The sequence below is a fragment of the Myotis brandtii genome, unplaced genomic scaffold (assembly GCF_000412655.1).
Source record: "Myotis brandtii unplaced genomic scaffold, ASM41265v1 scaffold96, whole genome shotgun sequence".
Classification (NCBI taxonomy): Eukaryota; Metazoa; Chordata; class Mammalia; order Chiroptera; family Vespertilionidae; genus Myotis; species Myotis brandtii.
In genome coordinates, this window is record NW_005371972.1 from 657,104 (window position 1) to 670,333 (window position 13,230).

Consider the following 13,230-nt stretch of genomic DNA (forward strand, 5'->3'; position numbering starts at 1 on the left):
CTGGGGGTGCAGGTTCTGAGTTTATGGATCATGGGTCCTGAGTTTTGTGGCTGGAAGCTGATGGAGCCGTTGGCTGGACAGGGCAGTCTCGGGCCGAGGGGAACTGCGCCTGGCTGCACGGGTGGAGATGAAGTTAATGGAGCTCAGCCCTGCGTGTTTGTACTGACTCATCGCATGTGGGGAAGTGTGTCGGCAGCTTTAAGCACGTGTGTGCTCTTGCCCAGGATGAAGTTGACCGGGTCCTGGGAACTTCTCCCGGACAGGAGGAGCCGACACATTTGCTTCCTATAAGACGGTTTCGGGCTGAAAACACTCAAAAAGAGTTTAGGGAAATTCCTGGGAGGCAGAGACATCCGGTTAGTGATGAAGTCACAGATGTTTGGGGAAATATCCCGGATGGGGGCCATATCCTTGATGGAACTGGGCAGCTGGACATCCAAGCCTTCCCTGTCATCCCTGTCTTGGGGTTGGCCCTGGAGGAGGCAGATCCTGGGCTGGCTGGTGAGTGGGTCTGCCCTTTACAAGTTATTTCTAACTAGAGGCCCGGTGCACGAAATTCGTGCACTCAGGGGGGTGGGGTCCTCAGCCCTGCCTGCACCCTCTGGCAGTCCGGGAGCCCCATGATCAATCTCCCCGCAAAGGGAGGCCCCGCCCACCCACCTGGGCCTCCCTCTGCAGGGCAATCGATCACAGAGCCCCCCCCCCCTCATTGATCGCCCCCGATCAATCGCCCCGCCAGCCAGTGGCCTGGGCCTCCCTCTGCGGGGCAATCGTGGGGCAATGACGCCCCCCCCCCCCGACCAATCACATTGCATCCACCTTGACTGGCCTGGCACCAGTGCATGCCATAGTGTGGTCATCCAGACGGTCGTTCTGCTGTTTGGCCGTTCGGTCGATTTACATATTATGCTTTTATTCTTATAGATATTAGTTTAAATTTACGTACCAGTTGTGCCAGGCACCATTCTAAGCATTTTGCATATGTCAACTCATAACAGTCCTATGACTTGGGAGAACTGAGGCAGGGGTATGCTCGCCACTGTGCAAACAGCCCCACATCTCAAGGGCTTATGATACTCAGGACACAGTTCCAGTGTAAGGTGCTGGGTGGGGAAGGTGGGGCCTTGGTCCCACAGAGGCCTTCTGGGACCCAGGCTTCTGTCATCTTCATCACTCGGTTTCACCGTCCACCGCTAGTAAGTGGTAGTGCTGGGATTTGAACCCAGAGTCTGTATTCCTTTTTTTTTAATATTGATATTTTTTAGAGGAAGGGAGAGGGATAGAGAGATGGAAACATTGATGAGAGAGAAATGTTGATTAGCTGCCTCGTGCACACACCCCCACTGGAGTTTGAATCTGCAACCTGGACACGTGCCCTGACTGGGAATGGAACTGGGGACTTCTTGGTTCATGGGTTAACGCTCAACCACTGAGCCACACCGGCCGGTGTATTCTTAACCGCTATGCTACGATGGGAAACAAGAGTGCCGGCTTTTTACGCACTTTACCTGGTAGGTAACCTCAGGACTGGGAATTGGGGAGATAACTGGGAATTCTGGAGAACGTTCGCTCCTCCTTGCCAAGGAACCAAGCTCATCTGTCTAAGGAGTGAGATGGGTAAATCTGAGAGGCATTTGACTTTGTCTTCAGCACATGAAAAGGAAAGCCTTCCCCCCCGCCAAACAATTGTGCCTGAAATAAATGTGCACCAGCAATGCTGCCTGGCTCTTGGGTCTTTCCGCCCAGATAGCATCCCTCCCCCCGAAGCTGCGTGGCGTGTTACTGCTTGTTGTAGGGCGGGGCTTTGCTAAATCTCAGCACCCTGATTAAAGTGTTTCCACCAGTTGAAATGTCTTCTTGTGGAGAGAATCCACATGCCCAGCATGAAGGCCTGACATAGACTACGGTACATCCATCAGCGGAATAACCATCAGATTAAAAATGATGTCTCAATAAATGCTAATTGTCATCGATATCATGTCTGGCCTCAGAAATTCACAGAACATTAAGTTAACTATTGAAAAGTGAACAGTCCATTGGCACTGGGTACATTCACAGTGTTGGACAACCATCGCAGACATATCCGGTTAGTCATCACCCCCCCTCCCCCCCACCCCAAGAAACCTCATACCCATTAACCAGTTACTCCCCCCTCTCCCTTTTCCCCCACCCCCTGGCTTTCTGGATATTTTACATAAATGGAGTCATACAATATGTAATCTTTTGTGTGTAGCTTCTGGCTAATTACCCTTTTTAAAAAAAAATTTTTTTTAAATTATTTTTAAGCATTAGCTCTTCAGTGGCATTAAGCACATTCATAATGATGTGTCACCATCATGTCTGTCTTTTTCCAGAACTTTTACGTCATCGCAAATGAAAAGAGAGGCAGGCTTTTTAAATGCCCACATGAGTGGTTCTTAAACTTTAGCACATGGTAGAAGCTCCCAGAGGGCTTGCTAACCATCTTGCGGGACCCTCCTGCAGAGTTTCTGATTCAGTAGGTCTGGGGGAGGCCCGAGAATATGCATTTCTCACAAGCCCTCAGCGATGCAGATGCTGGCGGTCGGGAACCACTTTCGGAAGCCGCTGCCTTAGACTGAAAGGTCTGTGGGAGAGAGCAGACGGTAGGATGGCGATCTCGTTCAGGGTGCGTCAGGGAAGCCGAGCCACTGTGACCTATGGGATAAGGGATTTCTCGTAAGAATTGGATCTTACCCAGTGATAGGGGTGGGAGGCAAAGGTGAAGGAGAAAGGCGGTCTGAGGGGCCAGGGACCATGTCCATCAGGGAAGCCAGGAGGTCCAGCCACCAAAGCAGGACCGCGAGGAGGCTGGTGGAGAAGTCTGTGGGCAGCCATTGCCCGGTGGGGGGCCCCGCCAGGTGTCCAGTGGGGGGCCTGGGGACACTCTTGATCACTGGATTTTGAACACACTTTCTGGTTGCTTCAGATATCCAGCCAAGTGTGGAACTCCTGGCATGTGGAACAGAAATTGGGCTCTGGGGCCAGACAGAAGGGGGTCAGAATTCTGGTTTTGTGCTTGATAGCTTTGTGATCCTGGGCAAATGACTTACCCTTGCCGGTCCGATACTGTTTACTTATCTGTAAAATGGACATAATGCCTACCTTCCTCACGGAGAGTTGTGGGGACTCAGTGTGTGTACCAAACCTCCGGCGTAAAATATGACGGTACTTAATACAGTTAATAATCGTGGACAGACATGGCTGGGGGAATGCCCGAGGGGCCCTCAGTCCTCTCTTTCTTCTTAGGAATCTGGGCCTCACCCTGATCATATTCTTACACAGATTCTTCTCATGACATCATGCCAACCAGACTTGCTTTTCCTGAGTCTCGGTTCACACTCCGGGCATCAATTCAGATATCAGGTACTTATTTCTTCTTTAGGCAAATGTCACAAATTCCACCTTTCAAAAAAAATTATTCCATCAAGACCATTCCACTTGCAGCCCTGCTTTATCCCAAAACTCTTTCTTTTAAACCTGGAATCTTGGAAGTTTGTGCCACCTGCCGACCCTTTCCCCGACAGGCTTTCCTGTGGTGTCTGTCATGCGGGCACTCGCGATTCCTGGTGGTCTCCGTGGCAGAACAGACTCCTTCCCCCCAAAGCACGCTGGGAGGCTCTGCGCCTGCGCTCAGTGGACGAGAGCAGTGCTGCTGGCCGGGCTCTTTGATGGATGGGCCTTGACTGGGAAGCAGGCGCTAGAGCAGTGGTTCTCAACCTGTGGGTCGCGACCCCTTTGGGGGTCGAACGACCCTTTCACAGGGGTCACCTAAGACCATCGGAAAACACATATATAATTACATATTGTTTTTGTGATTAATCACTATGCTTTAATTATGTTCAATTTGTAACAATGAAAATACATCCTGCATATCAGATATTTACATGCCGATTCATAACAGTAGCAAAATTACAGTTATGAAGTAGCAACGAAAATAATTTTATGATTGGGTCACAACATGAGGAACTGTATTAAAGGGTCGTGGCATTAGGAAGGTTGAGAACCACTGCGCTAGAGCCATAGGGAGAGCCGAGGGCAGAGGGCTTGCGTTTCAGCTGCAAGGAGGACAGGAAGGATGACTTTAGTGGTCGGATACGGGGATGGGGGGGGCGGGGCCTGAGGCAAAGGCTGAGAGACAAGCGTGCAGGGCATCTCTGGAGGAAATGCGGGGGGGAAGGATGACTTTAGAGGTCGGATACGGGGATGGGGGGCCTGAGGCAAAGGCTGAGACAAGCGTGCAGGGCATCTCTGGAGGAAATGCGGGGTCTGCACCTCCATAGGCTGCAGTGACATGACCTCACCAGGGTACGGTATCTGCCTCTGAGACTTGTCATCCCGGAGACCTGGGAATCATTATCTGTGGGGATGGCCGCATCTCAGAAAAGGGCCTGGTAGTGGTCAGCTCAGGCTGCCGTAATGAAAACCATAGACTGGGAGGTTAAACCACAGAAATTACTTCCTCACCGAGGCTGGGAACTTCCAGATCAAGGTCACGTCCCAGCGCGGGCTCTCTTCCGGGCTTGCAATCAACCGTGGCTCACAAAGGCCCCAGGGGTGGGTCACGAGGAGGGAGATGGGTGGGGGCAGGAAGAATCACGGGAAAGAAAGGCTTTGGGAAGGAGGAAGACGCAAGTCTGGGGACGGACTGGACGAGGGGTCGCCAATGCCCGTGTCTAAAATGAGGCGGCGGGAGATGTTACGGGGAGCGTGGCCAGGCGGGAGGTAGCGGGGAGAGGGAAAGTCTGGGCACAGTGGGAGGCAGGCCCCTCCTGCAGGACATGGCCATGACTCAGCACCAGCTGCCTGTTGCATGTGAGCATTTGGCCGAGGGTTACCAGATTCTCAAGCTTTATAATGAGGTTATCCGTGTCCTCCACACTGTATTACAGGGCTGCCAGTCTGCGACCTGGGAGTGTGTGTGTGTTGAGGGACGGAGTAAGCAGGAGAGAGGATGCCCAAGGTCACTGAGATTTCAGGCCCAGGCCCCGGGGAGGCGGGTGTGTGCTTGCACTGTAATTAGGAAGTCTGGAGGAGAAAGGGGTGGAGGGGTGATGGATGGAGGAGGAGGGGAGCGGAAGATGTTGAAGTGACGTGGACGAAGTATGACCAAGGGGACACAGACTGACAACAGCAGCTCTTTCTGGGGAAGCAGCTGAGTTGCAAAGGCCGTTGGGTGGAGAATGGAAGATAGCCTGTTGGTGTGGTAGTTGGTACTGGGTATGGGAGTGGTCTCCCTGGACCCCTCTCCCAGAGTGTGTCAGGGTGGGGTTTATTGTGTTTCAGATGTTGGGTTTTTCTCTTTGTTTATGTGTTTGTTTGAGTTAAGATTGCCTGATTAGTTAAGATTGACAGGTGGCAAAAGGAAAAACCCTGGGTGAGAGCTTAGAGCTTTCGTTTCTAATCCTGCCTGGCTCCTCGCTGGCGGGGACCTTGGGCGGAGTCCCTCCGGGCTCCCCTCTCTGGGGTGTCCGTCACGTGGATGAGAATGCCCCCTCCCTGTGCGAGGGGCTCAGATGGGATGAATCCAGGGTTGTTCCTGGTTCGACTCATCCCGCCTGGGCGTCATGGGGGGTCCCCTGGGAGGCCCCCTGGAAATTTGAGTGACCTTGGCTGGAGGGGGAGGCAGAGGAGGAACCTGCTGGCCCATGCAGGCCGCTCTCGCCCCGCCACCTAGAGCCACGGTGCACCTTAAACCCCCCCCCCCCCCTCCCGGAGAACCCGCTCTTACCACGAGGACAGCAGCCCCGGGGAGGAGTCCCAGGGAACAGTGACCGGCCACCTCCCTGTTGGAGCCGAGAACATCCTGAGACTCGGCGCCATGTGGGGGTGGTTCTGTCGGACACGGGTCCTGTCCTCACGGGCTTACAGTCTCTGGCAGGAGGGAGGTGACACCGGCCGTGGGAGAGGATAGGAGTGCCCAGTGTGGGTCACTCTTACGGGTGCTGGTGTGGGCCAGGCTCTGGGTTGCCGGGTGTGTCCAGGTGGGTTTACTTAAGCCTCACGACAGTGCACTAAGGCCGGTTCCGCTATGACGCCCACTTTCCAGATGAGGAACCGAGACTCAGGTGCAGAGCTGGGCCTCCCTGGCGGTCAGGAGCCCCCTGTTCGGCTGCACGTGGCTAAGCAAGCGGCACCTTAGGGGCTCTTGGAGGAGCTGGGTTAAAGCTGAGACGTGCAGGAGGGAGGACATGACACGGCTGCAGGGAGAGAGGCTGTCCCACCAGCGCAGGGGAGAGAGTGGCCTCTGTTCCTGGGCCCGTGGGTTTGGGGCTGTTGCCCAGTTGTCAGGAGGCACCAGCTGCACCCCCAGTCCTAGGGGAGCAGGACCAAGTCCATGGCCGCGGTCATGGCCGTGTGAAGGGTGCCGGCATGGGGTTAGGTGCTCTACCTGTTCGAGCGCATGACAGCCTTTGACAATTACTCCATAGGTGAGAGAAACACTGCCTTTCATGACGCCCTTTTTCAGCTCAGCTGCCATAGCTGCAAGCCGAGTGTAAGTCACTTGAACTCTCGTTCACCCAGCCAGGAAGGGTACAGCCGGGAGTCGAACCTGCGACCTCCTAACTCCGTAGCTGGAGCTTTTAACCCTGGCCTGGCAATGCCTCCCTGGCAAAGGTGTTAGGACGTGGCTGAGTTGACCCACAGGCCGTGGGCGGCACATGGGGCTGGAATTCCTGGTCAGCGCCGGGAGGCTGTCTTTGGGGAGGAGTAAATTGGTCCTGATCCTCCCTGGCCCATTTCCACGGTGGGTTTACTTAAGCCTCACGACAGTGCACTAAGGTCGGTTCTGCTATGACGCCCATTTTCCAGATGAGGAACCGAGACTCGTGGTGAAGTCCGTGCCCCGGCCCCGCTCAGGCCCTCCCACCCCACCTGTCTCTGCATCCTCGGGCCACACAACTCCCCAGGCTCCGCCTCGGGCCACACTCCGGGATGCGGGTTCAAGGCTTTTGTCAGCAGCGGGGTCACTCGGGAAGCCTCACCCTAGATTCTGGTTCTGTACATCCATAGTGGGACCCCAGAATCTGCATATTAGCAACCCCCATCCTCCCTCTAAAAGGTAGGGGTGAAGTGGTCCTCAGATAACAACTGGTCTCAAGTTACTGCTCCCTCTGTTTCTGACCCCACCTACAGCCCAGCTGACCACTGCTACCTCCTTCCCACACCCCAGGTTGGGTAGTCCTTCCTCCAGTATCATGAGGTAGTACTGCAGGGTCCCCATTTTACAGATGAGGAAAACAAGGCTCAGAAATGGGAAGCATCTTGCCTAAGGCCACCCAGACAGACACAGATTATATGTACACATACACACATCAGGGTCCCCATTTTACAGATGAGGAAAGCAAGGCTCAGAAAGGGGAAGCAACTTGCCTAAGGCCACCCCCCAGACAGACACAGATTATATGTACACATACACACATAATTTCAGAGAGAGGAAGGGAGAGGGAGAGAGAGAGAGAAACATTAATGATGACAGAGAATCATTGATCGGCTGCCTCCTGCACACCCCCTACTGGGGATTGAGTCCACAACCCAGACATGTGCCCTGACCAGGAACCGAACCATGACCTCCTGGTTCATGGATCGACGCTCAACCACGGAGCCACGCCGGCTGGGCCAGACACAGATTATAATCACCACCTTGCTTTCCTGCCTCTGCTAAATTGGCACTGATGCCCTGGGGGGTAGAGGAAGGGCTGCGAATGACCTGTTTTCATCAGCACATTCAGTCCGTCGACTGCAGGGGAAGGAGGCATGAAACTCGGTCACAGCCTTGGCAACCAGATACTCCTTGTGTTATCTCCATGGGCTTCTAAGCCCTGGTGTGAAAGGCTGACATCATTAGGCAGAACACACCACCCAGAGCAGGTTCAGCTTTCAAAGCTAAATGTCAGTCAAGCTGTGGGATGACTCAGGGATCGTTGGTCAGGAAGACCGACTCCTCCGTGACCCAGAGCGGGTCCTGTAACCCCGGGGGCTCCTCACCGGGATGGGGCTTGAAGAAGAGCAGGCGAGGGACCCCACCCCGGCCGGGCTGCCGTAGCACCTGCAGAGAGGATGGAGCTAAACGCCCCTCCCTGTGTGCCAGCGAGCAGTCCCGGGCCTGGGGATTGATGGAGAGAGGCTAACCCCTGCTCACGCAGACACACAGGTGCTCACAGCAGCCTCATGCACAGCAGCCCAAATGAGAGGATGCCCGCTGTCCGTCAGCAGGTGGACAGACAGACATGAGATACCCACACAGTGGACGCTGCTCAGCAAGGCAAAGGGACCAAACGAACTACAGATACGGCGGCGCATGGATGAGGGAGAAGGCGGAGATAAGGCTCAGGGTATGAGCCCATGTATAGGCTCTCGCGCAGGTGACACTAACCCACAGTGACGGGGAGCGGGTCGGTGGCGGCCGGGGTGGGGGCTGATAGGAAGAAGGCGCACAGAGAACCCTCCTGGGAGATGGAAACGTCTTATGTCTTGATCTGGGTGGTGGTTCCAACTCGTCAAACTGTACACTAAGATCTGTGCATTTTGCTAGATATAAATTATACTTTAAGTAAATGAGCAGATGCCTCTGCCCAGCCCTGCAGCTCAGAGTCAGCAGTCTGGGCTGGGGCATCTGTATTTTCAACAAGTGCCATGGACAACCTTGACAGCCCCCCTCTCCCCCAACCTGGCAGGCACCCCCAGACTCTCATCATGACTGTCTCTTCTGGCCAGGACAGTTGAGTTCTTGAAGATGGCGAGGGCTTACTGTTTGTCTGTTTTTAAGCATAAACCAACAGGGGGTCCACGTCTGGTCCCAGGGTGACTTCCGATAATCGCCAAGACCAGCTCTAAGCCACAGACAAAACATCTCAGTCTCCATGCTGATTCCGGCCAGGTGCCGGGCATCTCAGGGTCTGCTGTGCCGGGAACAGAGGGCAGGACTCCCGTGGAGGGCTGTAGACGTCTGCCAGGCACTGGGCAGCAGGCAGAACTAGACAGGCCCTCTCTGGGTTCTGTCTCCATGGCCACCCCCCAAATGATAATGACTTTGGCTGTGGGTTGAAGAGCTGTCGTGTTATAGACACTAGGCCTGTTGGTTTGTGCACGTGTTGAATTACATAGGAGGATGCACTGTGCAGTTCTGAGGAGCCTGGGCTCAGAGTCAGCCTAGTTAGGCTGAAATCCCCACATCTCTGCAGTTAGCTGTGTGTCTTTGTACAAATGACTCAACCTCTCTGAGCCTCCTCATCTGTAAAATGAGGAGGATGGCAGTACATCTTTCTTTACAGTGCCTTGAGCATGGGAAGCATTCAGTAAATGTTGGTTATTGTGATTGGTACCTGATTTAATCCTTACAATAACCCTATTGGTTTAGGTGCTATTCTTATCCCCATTTTACAGAGCAACAACTGAGGCTCAGAGAGGGCAAGTCCCTGCCCAGAGTCACACAGCTGGAAAATGGAGGAGCTGGAATTGACACTTGGGGAGTTGCCTAACTCCTGACGCTTTTCACTGCACCACACGGCCCTCAGCTCTGGGGATGGGGCTCCCGTAATGAGCATCCATCGCCGGTTGAGCGAGAGACGCACCCGCCCCTCCTCAGGAAGGCTCTGTGTACTGCCTCCAAAAGTAGGTTCAACTCCCAGCTCTACCAGACCGGTTGAGGGAAAGATGCGTCCCTCTTCAGGAAAGCTCTGCCTCCAAAAGTAGGTTCAACTCCCAGCTCTACCAGCTGCAGGACTTTGGACAAGTTGCTTCACCGCCTCGGTTTCCTCCTCTGCAAAACAGGGGGTGCTCATAGCAACCTTAAAAGGCTATGGTGACCATGAACAGAGGCAATGGGTGTACAGAATGGCACCCCGCCCATCACACTTGTCGGCTTAATTTACAGTTTCGTCCTCTGCAAAACGGGGGGTGCTCATAGTAACCTTAAAAGGCTATGGTGACCATGAACCGAGGCGATGGGTGTATGGCGTACAGGATGGCACCCCGCCCATCACACTTGTCGGCTTAATTTACCGTCACCTGTGAGGTCGCACACTCTGGGCTGTGACTAAGCTGGTGGGGCTCCGGGCTGCACCCGGATGGGAGGTTGTCCTTCATGCCTTCGAGGAAGTGACAGGACCGTCTTCAGGGCGCAGCACGTGTGGCAAAAAGCCATTCTGAACCTCGCCCAGGGAACCGGGGGGCCTGTGATTACACCCTCTCTCGGATTCCCTCATGTTAAAACGCCGGCCTTCTTCCAGGCTTGTCCCCGTTCCCTAGGCATCCGGTTGGCACCGCTGGAGGGGATGCAGCTGGCAGTTGCCGTCGCGTCTGAATGACAGGCAGGCTTCCCGCGCCCCAGCCTGCTGGCAGACCGGAGGTGGGGGGACGGCAGGTGCTCAAGGTGGACAAACAGCCCTTCTGTTTGTTGATTTTGTGTGTGTGTTTTATTTATTTTCCCTGCATCTTGGGAACCAGTGTGGGTTTCTCAAGCTGCCCTGTTTCCTTTGGATCAAAAACAAAAATAAAGGGAAACTATCAAACCGTGACGCCCAGCTGCCTGCATGAGACTCCGCGAGGGCTGGTTTATAAGTGAAAAATGTGTGACCAAGCCAGGCTAAACGCAGAGCGGCCACACAGCGTGGCGCTGTGCAAATTCCTGCACTCGTCTTGCCTGTGTGACCTTGAGGATGTGTCCATCTGCCTCTCTGAGCCTCAGTTTCCTCACCTGTAAAATGGGCACCCACCTCATGGGAGCTGTTGTGAGATCAAGCAGTGCAGGCCTCAGCACAGCGCCTGGCACATGGTGCGGACTCAGGAAGGAGTATCAGTTTGCCAGGACCACTCTGAGTTGAACTGTTCCAAGTTCTAGGTCCCTTGCCAACTGGCTGTGTGACCTTGGGCAGATTACTTGACCTCTCTGAGCTTCAGGTTCTTCCTTTGCAAAAAATTAAGTCTCCATGTTCCTTGTGTAAAGGATTTTGCTGAGGATTAAATTAAGGGAGGTGACTTTCCAAAGGAGCCTAACACAAGCTCTTGCTCAAGAACCGGTAGCGATTGTGCTGATGACGTGATAAAGTGTGTGGAGCTACGATGGTGGGGGTACCTGGTACAGCCCTGTGGTTGTGCTCTGTGGAGTGAGGCAGCGGACAGACAGGAAAGGCCATGGAAGGCAGGCACTAGATCTCCATAGATCAGGGGTGGGCAAACTTTTTGACTCGAGGGCCACAATGGGTTCTTAAACTGGACCGGAGGGCCGGAACAAAAGCATGGATGGAGTGTTTGTGTGAACTAATATAAATTCAAAGTAAACATCATTACATAAAAGGGTACGGTCTTTTTTTTTTTTTTTAGTTTTATTCATTTCAAACGGGCCGGATCCAGCCCGCGGGCCGTAGTTTGCCCACGGCTGCCATAGATGGACATTACTGACCTGGGGGCTGTGACAGGGAGGGCATGACAGCCCCAACAGAGGGCACAGAAGTGGCAACTGTTTCTTCGCTTGAGCATCTTCCCTGTTGGGCTCGTTTCTGGACCCGTGTCTGGAGGTGAAGGGTTTATAGCAGCCGCCTTTGGGAACACGTGGATGGACAGCCCGGGCTTGCACAGACCCCGAGTACAAAAATGTCATCTACACGAAGCACACGAGGGGGCCCTGGCTCCCCAACAGCAGAATTCCTGATTTTGCAGAAGTGTTCCCTAGGGAATTCTTTTCAACGCCAAGCACCCCTCGTGTGTGCAAAATTCCGTTTGATTTACAAATAAGAGGGCGGGATTGTGCAGGGGCAGCCGGTGCTGTCACGGGGGCCAGATCACTACCCGCCCGGCCCCAGGCGGAACCCCTACTCTGCCTGTGACCAGCTATGTGACCTGTGACACGTGCCTCCACTTCCTCACCTGTGCAGTGGGGATTATCTTAATTAGGACCTGTCTCACCTCATAGGTTTCATGCAGAATTAACAAGATAATCCCGGGAAAGAAAATTTCCTACCACCTCATAAGGGCACAATACCTGTGGCTGCTATTAATTCTAAAACTATGTGCAGAGCGCCTCCTCTGTGCCCGATACCGCCCGCCCTGTGCCTGCCCGTGTAGAGCTTCCTCCGGGTGTGGGGGATGGGAGGAGACACAAAATAACATAAACAAAGAAGATGATTACGAGTTGCCGTCACAGCCGCTTCCGAAACCAGCAGAGTTCTCAGACAGAGTCGCATGGTCATTACTTGCAAACGTGTGGTTTGCAACGCCTCAACGCCTCAGCGTGATGGTGACATTTAAGTGACAGACGAGAAAGAGCCAGTGGTGAGGGGCGGTGTGGCTGGAGCCCCAGGTGGGTGTGGGGTGGCCCGGAGCAGCTCTTCCCGGACTTGAAGGTGCACCTCACCTGTGGCAATTCGGGTTCTGACCCAGCAGGTCCCGGGAGGAGCTGGGGTTCTGCTTTCCTAACCAGCCCCACGGCCATCGAGGCTGCTGGTCCGAGGACCTCCCTCTGAGTGGCCAGGACTCGAAGGAGGCCGAGGGGCCAGGTCTAGATGACAGAACGCCCGAAGGCAGGTGGGGACATTGGGTTTTATTCTCAGGACAGTAGAAGCCCGGCAAGGGAGTGACAGGACAGAGGGTACTTTTGGAAGCTCTCTTTGCAGAACTGCCCCGTGGAGAAGACGTGCCGGGCAAGGGCGGCAGCCGGGAGACCAGCGAGGAGGCTGGTGCGGTCGCCCAGGTGACGGGAGCAGCAGCGAAGAGGCAGGAAGTAGGTTTATTTGAGATCTTTGGGCAAGCAGACTGGCACCACCTGCCGAGGTGTTGAACATAGATATTGTTAATAATCTTAATATAAATTATTATCTGTGCTGCTTATAAAATAATTAAGGCAGTCGTCTCGCGCCGTGGTTTTCAGCCAGGGACGTGTTTCCTAGGGATAGCCCGGGGTCGTGGGTGAGATGGATCTGGAGCCCAGATGAAGAGGACGGTGACTCTGCCAATGTGGGAAATGCAGAGGTTACTGGACCTCTCCCAGTCGCAGTTAAATTGTCTGCAGAATGGGGAGACAGGTAGGGTTGTGGGGAGGATGAAATGAGATGGTGCATGGAAAGTGCACAGAAATCAGCCTGTGACTGAGGGGCATGGCAGGTAAATTAGGGGCTGGAAGGACCTTATGATCAGGGCTTTATCCTGGGGGCAATGGGGAGCCATGGAGGGATCTGGAGTGAGGGTGGTGTGATTACATTTGCATTTTGGAAA